Here is a 6,779-nt window from a genome sequence, read left to right as displayed (position 1 = left end):
CTACTATGAGGGAATGTGTGTAATTTATCGATGTTGATGGCTTGTTGATTCTTTAAAGAAAGAAGATAACAGGTATAGCTTTTTCTAATCCTGGAATATCGAGGTTCCAGCTACACTGATAGGCGGCCACTAGTGGCCCCCACCAGGAATTGCTTATTAATAGGTTTAAACATAATAGAAAACATTCACAAAAGATGTTTATCAATAGAGATTTTAAATAAAAGAATGTTTAAAACACAGCTGATTGGCTTAAGTTGCGAAACTCTCTATTATTTCATTAAAACCTCAGTGCGCATGCGATTTATCTGGAGAATTTCAATATTCAAAACAAGAGCAGTGCTCATAGCCCGAAGAGTAGGAGTTTTACGCTCGAAACGAAGGAAGATATGACGTAGCCTAACCATATGGAAGCATCGAAACAAACCTTATTTAGGACTTTTTTAGTCTCCTACTCTCGGGTACCTAATAGCCATGGGGATTGGAATAAGCGGGGGGTTTGGAAAAATCTCAAAACTTAATAAGTGGGGGGTTGGAATAAAAAAGTCCTGGGTGGAAAATTTTTCAAAAGGAGGCTAATACAGCTGAATTGGAACAAAAGAGGGAACTTTCAAAAAGAATTTTCCCAAAAATTAATAAGCAGGGGGTTAGAATAAGAATGTCCTGGGTGGAAAATTTTCGAAAAATTAATTAGTTAATTTTTAAAATTTGAGTGAATGCGTGAATTTCAAAAAAAAATTGCATGATTGCGTGAATTGAGGGTCCGCTGGTGGGGCCTCTATAATGTTTTATAAAAACCTCGTGTGCATGCAATGTACTATCTGTGGAAAAATTCAATATTCAAAACAAGAGCAGTGAGCATATCCTGAAGTATAAGTTTTACGCTCGAAAGAAAGGAAGATATGACATAGCCTAGTCCATCATTAAAATTTTACAACTTTGGGGCAAATTGTTTCGCTTACACTTTTGCCACTTTTGCCCTTGTTCCCACTTCTGCCACCATCATGTTGAAACATTTTTAAAAAGTGTGAAAAGTGGCTCCTTCAGCTAACTTGTGTCAGGCAATGTGTAAAAAAGAGACCATGTTCCTTCTAATACGGGCCCGAAACAGTGGTCCTTCTAGGTAAAATTCCGACGGCAACAGAGCCTTATTCTAGGTCTTTATATTACATTTTCAATCAGTACAACATAAATTATGCCTTCTGCCATCTTTGAATAAATTTATTCTCTAGTTACATAGCTACGGATAATTAATGCAAAATTAAAATCAAATTTATGCATTTGAAAGCTGCCATTTTGTTTACCACTTTTCACACAAACTGCGCGAAACAAAACAAATTTGTTTTTTGCTTGGTGGAGATTGAGAATTTACCACTTTTAACACAAAGGTACGGTGGCCGAGAACTGCACAAATACTATTTTTCGATACACAGGTTCAAAAAATACGCAAAAAAAATAAAAAGTACGCAAAAAAATAAAAAAGTACGCAAAAAAAATAAAAAGTACGCAACGAAAATAAAAAGTACGCAACAAAAATAAAAAGTACGCAAAAAAATAAAAAAGTACGTAAAAAAAATAAAAAGTACGCAACAAAAATAAAAAGTACGCAACAAAAATAAAATCTACGCACAAAAAATAACAAGTACGCAAAAAAAATAAAAACAAAAAAGTACACAAAAAAAATCTTTCAGCCGGCCGTCGTGAGGGCCGGAGAGGTCCAAGAGGCCCCCCCAGCGGTTTGCGTGATGGCGTGATTGGGACTTTTTTCTTGCGTGATGGCGTGATTAGAGATCTTTTTTGGCGTGATGGCGTGATCAAGATTTTGGCGTGATGCGTGATAGGGCAAAGATTTGAAGCGTGATGCGTGATTTGGGCTCTTCCCCCTGGACACGCTTTTTACCCCCGGACAAGCATCAAATCGACCCCCTGCACACTAAAATTTACCCCTGGACATTAAGAGATAATAGACGATATCGGATTTAGATAAATACAATGCATTCTGGTTTCTAGGGACTCTCAAAGGAATTATAACAGATCAATTATAATAGATTATAATTCATTTGAGAGTCCCTAGAAACCAGAATGCATTGCATTTATCTAAATCCGATATCGTCTATTCTATTACCCTTTTCTCCATATTCCTATGATCCTATATTCCCTTTCTTCCCATATTCCAATATACCCCCATTTCCTTTCTTCCCTTCATTCCCTTCCTCCCCATATTACCTTTCCTCCCCATATTCTTTTCATTTTAACGTTCCCTTCATTACCTTCCTCCCCACATTCCCTTCATTCTCAAACCCTTCCCTTCATTCCCTTCCTCCCCACATTCCCTTCATTCTCACATTCCCTTCATTCTTTGATTTCATTTGATTTCAAGAACGCGTGGGTACGAGGTTGCGTGTATACGTTTATTGAGGCACGACTGGCTAATAACGCCGTAGTAAAAAGAAAATAATTGATTAGGTATGGGTACGAGGTTGCGTGAATACGTTGATTGAGGTTCGACTGGAGGCTTCGTTCTAGGAATGAAAATTTTGAAATAATTACTCAACAGATCGAATTTTCCAGGAATACTATCTAACTGGGGGGGGTTAGAAATCGTACTTCTGTAAATAGGGGTAGGGGGTAGAGTAACTTTTTTGGGGGGTATCTTCAGATCTTCTTCGCCTAGTGCTTTTTCTGTTCCATATAATGAAAGAAGACATATAAAAAAATTTTTGCCTGAAAAATGGCTCTTAGCAGGGATTTTATTTCCATAATGGGGGACATAGACGCATCCCAGACCCAAATAATGTTGATTTCCCTGTAGTATCTTCAGAGTACTATCACTGCAAAAAAAAATTTCAATCAGCATTTAAACTCAGTTTGTAGAAGCTTGCCTTAGAAAATGCTATATTTTGATAAATCTGATTTTTTTTGCTAAAAAGCGATTTTTGAAAACGCCATTATTATATTTTGAAAAAAGTGAAAATCTTGAAATTCATTTTGCTTAAAGACTTTACTGAAGACTTCCATCTCTGAAATTTTCAGACGTGTGAATCAATTAGTTTAAAGTTTATGAACTTGCAAAATTGGCCTTAAAAAGCATTTTGCTACACAAAATCGGCTTAACACAGCTCGTTTAGCGCTCCAACGGGCACAATTTTCAATCCAATATGATTATTTTGTTTTTTCTTAATAAAATTTAGTACAGCAAGTGAAAAAATAAGATTTGCAATAGTTTTGACATATTTACAGGGCTGAAAAGGCCAGAAAATGCCATTTTTTTCCAATTCTTGCCTGTAGTGCAAATCAGTACCCCCAGGGTGGTTCGGCCAATTTTGGACTTCTGACCTTAAAAATTGCCCAGAATGCATCACAATAGGTTAAATTTTCATAAAAACACACTACATCTTGAATTTGAGCAAGTTTTGGAAGAGATATGAAGAATAAACCTCAAAATAGCTGATTTTTTGGTAAAAAAGCCCCCCCCCCCCCCCTTCTTGGCTGGAATTCGTCAAAAATACATAAAATTAAAAAAAAAAATTTTTAAATGTCTTCTTTCATTATATGGAACAGAAAAAGCACCAGGCGAAGAAGATCTGAAGATACCCCCTCAATCAACGTATTCACGCAACCTTGTACCCATACCTAATCAATTATTTTCTTTTTACTACGGCGTTATTAGCCAGTCGTGCCTCAATAAACGTATACACGCAACCTCGTACCCACGCGTTCTTGAAATCAAATGAAATCAAAGAATGAAGGGAATGTGAGAATGAAGGGAATGTGAGAGTGAAGGGAATGTGGGGAGGAAGGGAATGAAGGGAAGGGTGTGAGAATGAAGGGAATGTGGGGAGGAAGGTAATGAAGGGAACGTTAAAATGAAAAGAATATGGGGAGGAAAGGTAATATGGGGAGGAAGGGAATGAAGGGAAGAAAGGAAATGGGGGTATATTGGAATATGGGAAGAAAGGGAATATAGGATCATAGGAATATGGAGAAAAGGGTAATAGAATTATCTCCTAATGTCCAGGGGTAAATTTTAGTGTCCAGGGGGTCGATTTGATGCTTGTCCGGGGGTAAAAAGCGTGTCCATGGGGAATAGCCCAAATCACGCATCACGCCTCAAATCTTTGCCCTATCACGCATCACGCCAAAATCTTGATCACGCTATCACGCCAAAAAGATCCCTAATCACGCCATCACGCAAGAAAAACGTCCCAATCACGCGATCACGCAAACCGCTGGGGGGGGGCCTCTTGGACTTCTTCGGCCCTCACGACGGCCGGCTGAAAGATTTTTTTGTGTACTTTTTTGTTTTTATTTTTTTCGCGTACTTGTTATTTTTGTTGCGTACTTTTTATTTTTGTTGCGTACTTTTTATTTTTTTTGCGTACTTTTTTATTTTTTTGGGTACTTTTTAATTTTTTTTGCGTACTTTTTATTTTTGTTGCGTACTTTTTATTTTTGTTGCGTACTTTTTATTTTTGTTGCGTACTTTTTATTTTTGTTGCGTACTTTTTATTTTTGTTGCGTACTTTTTATTTTTGTTGCGTACTTTTTATTTTTGTTGCGTACTATTTATTTTTTTTGCGTACTTTTTTATTTTTTTTGCGTACTTTTTATTTTTGTTGCGTATTTTTTGAACCTGTGTATCAAAAAATAGTATTTGTGCAGTTCTCGGCCACCGTACAAAGGACACAAACGATCATTTGGAATTAGGTGGCAAAAAATGTAAGCACTTTTGCCACTTTTAGACACATTTTGTAGAAACAATTTGGAACCTGGTGGCACTTGGGGCAAAGATGTGAAAAATAGCAGCGAAACAATTTGCCCCTTTACACTTCAGGTCACGTGATAAAAATAATCCACGCGCTTAGTCGACCTGGTTTCCCTGCCTTATTATTTATCACAAGCACACGCTTTAGGTGCTAAGAGGCCTCATGCACATGAGACTTCCTATTTTTTATTTCAATCATCATGATGGCAGGGCAGAGTTGGTTGGCAGTATGGCGGTGACACATTTTTAAATTCAAAAGGAAACTAGATTCTTTTTTTTTTGGTTCATGATAAAAAGGCCTACTAAAATTCCTTGTGTTCAAATACCGGGTGACCCACGAAAAAGTTCGGACCTTTCTCGGCGTCTTGAGACCGAACAAATGTCACAAAGTGCTCGGAGTTTTGGTATTTAAAAAGTAGATATCCTAACTTAAAATTTGAGCTATCACTTTTTAAATTTGACCAACTAGTTCTCTACTTATGACCTTTTAAACTCAAAATTCACTTTTCGGAAAGTGTAAAAAATACGTAAAAAAGAGGTATTAAATTAATGCAATCAATTAGAAAATCTCTTATAAATTGACTTATTTAACGAGTTTTATGACATTAATAATTATCAAAAACACCTTTGAAAGTAGTTTTTGTTTAAAACAAGACTAGTTTTTATCAAAACTGGCACTTTCAAGGAATATTCTCAAAAACTGTATATCAAAAACGTCTAAAAATACCTAATTTGATACCCCCTTTTTACCTGTTTTTTACACTTTCCGAAAAGTGAATTTTGAGTTCAAAAGCTCATAACTAGGGAACTTGTGCGTCAAATTTAAAAAGTAATGGCTAGGATTTTAAGTTAGGATATCTACTTTCTAAATAATAAAACTCCAAGCACTTTGGGACATTTGTTCGGCCTCAAGACGCCGAGAAACGTCCGAACTTTTTCGTGGGTCACCCGGTACTTGTTTTGATTTTGATATCTTCGTACAGAAAGCATGCTCAGTTACTTTTTTAGCAATGAATTTTTTCTTTTTGAAAAAATTACTTCACATTTTTTATATATCAGCACTGTGACGTGATAGGAAGGAAGAGCAAAATTTAGTGATTGATTGTTTGGTAACTTTGGTTTGTGTTTGTTTATGTTTGATTTTTTGTTTTGAGGACCTGCCTACAGCTATGTTGAGTTTAGGCTGCGCGCATCCCCAGAATTTATATTGTTATAGGGGATGCGTATCGTGTATGAAATTCTCATCCGAGGTAACATTGAGGTAACAAAAATTTGCATAAATTTACATTTACAATTTCGTCACATCCAATCAAAGAAAGAAAAAAATGAAGTCATTATGCTGTTGTTTTCATAATTATCAATTTTCATTCATTGAACAAAGAAAAAAAGAAGTCATTGTATTGCTATGACGCATAATCAAAAAAGAAAAAAGAAAAGACGGGGGTAAGTTGGGACAGAAATATTTTAGACGATACGCATCCCCTATATCAAATCATATCAGAGGGGATGCGTGCAGCCTATGTTGAGTTTGAAGGAGGGTCGTTGTATTAGCAATTGCATGGGTGGTAGAAAATTTTTTACTTAAGAAAAAAACCCCTGTCTACGCGTGAATTATATGATGATGTTTCAGAGACATTTTGTTGTCCCAGTCCTTGTCTTAACTGGCTTCTGTCAAATGGTTCTAATGAAAACATTTCTGGCAATTTTTCATTAAATTCTGTTGCAATATAATCTGTAGCAAATACAAAAAAGACTGGAATTTTTTATAGAATTCTAATTACTAGATAAGGCTATTGTGCTTGTTGAAAAGAGTGGAGTGGAATATTATCAAAAAGAAAAAATTAAAAAGATCAGAAAATGAAGAAGAAGAAAATCAACTTTTTGAATAATTGTACTGTAATTATCATTTTCACACGAGTGGTTCTTTTATTATATTATAGAACATAAGTGAAAAACTTTTTCAAAAAAATTCATTCAATTGAAGATACATATCATTGACTTAAAAAACCATCAAAAA

The sequence above is a fragment of the Clytia hemisphaerica genome, unplaced genomic scaffold, assembly GCF_902728285.1.
Source record: "Clytia hemisphaerica strain Z4C2 unplaced genomic scaffold, Clytia hemisphaerica genome assembly, whole genome shotgun sequence".
NCBI lineage: Eukaryota > Metazoa > Cnidaria > Hydrozoa > Leptothecata > Clytiidae > Clytia > Clytia hemisphaerica.
This window is presented reverse-complemented; position numbering follows the sequence as displayed.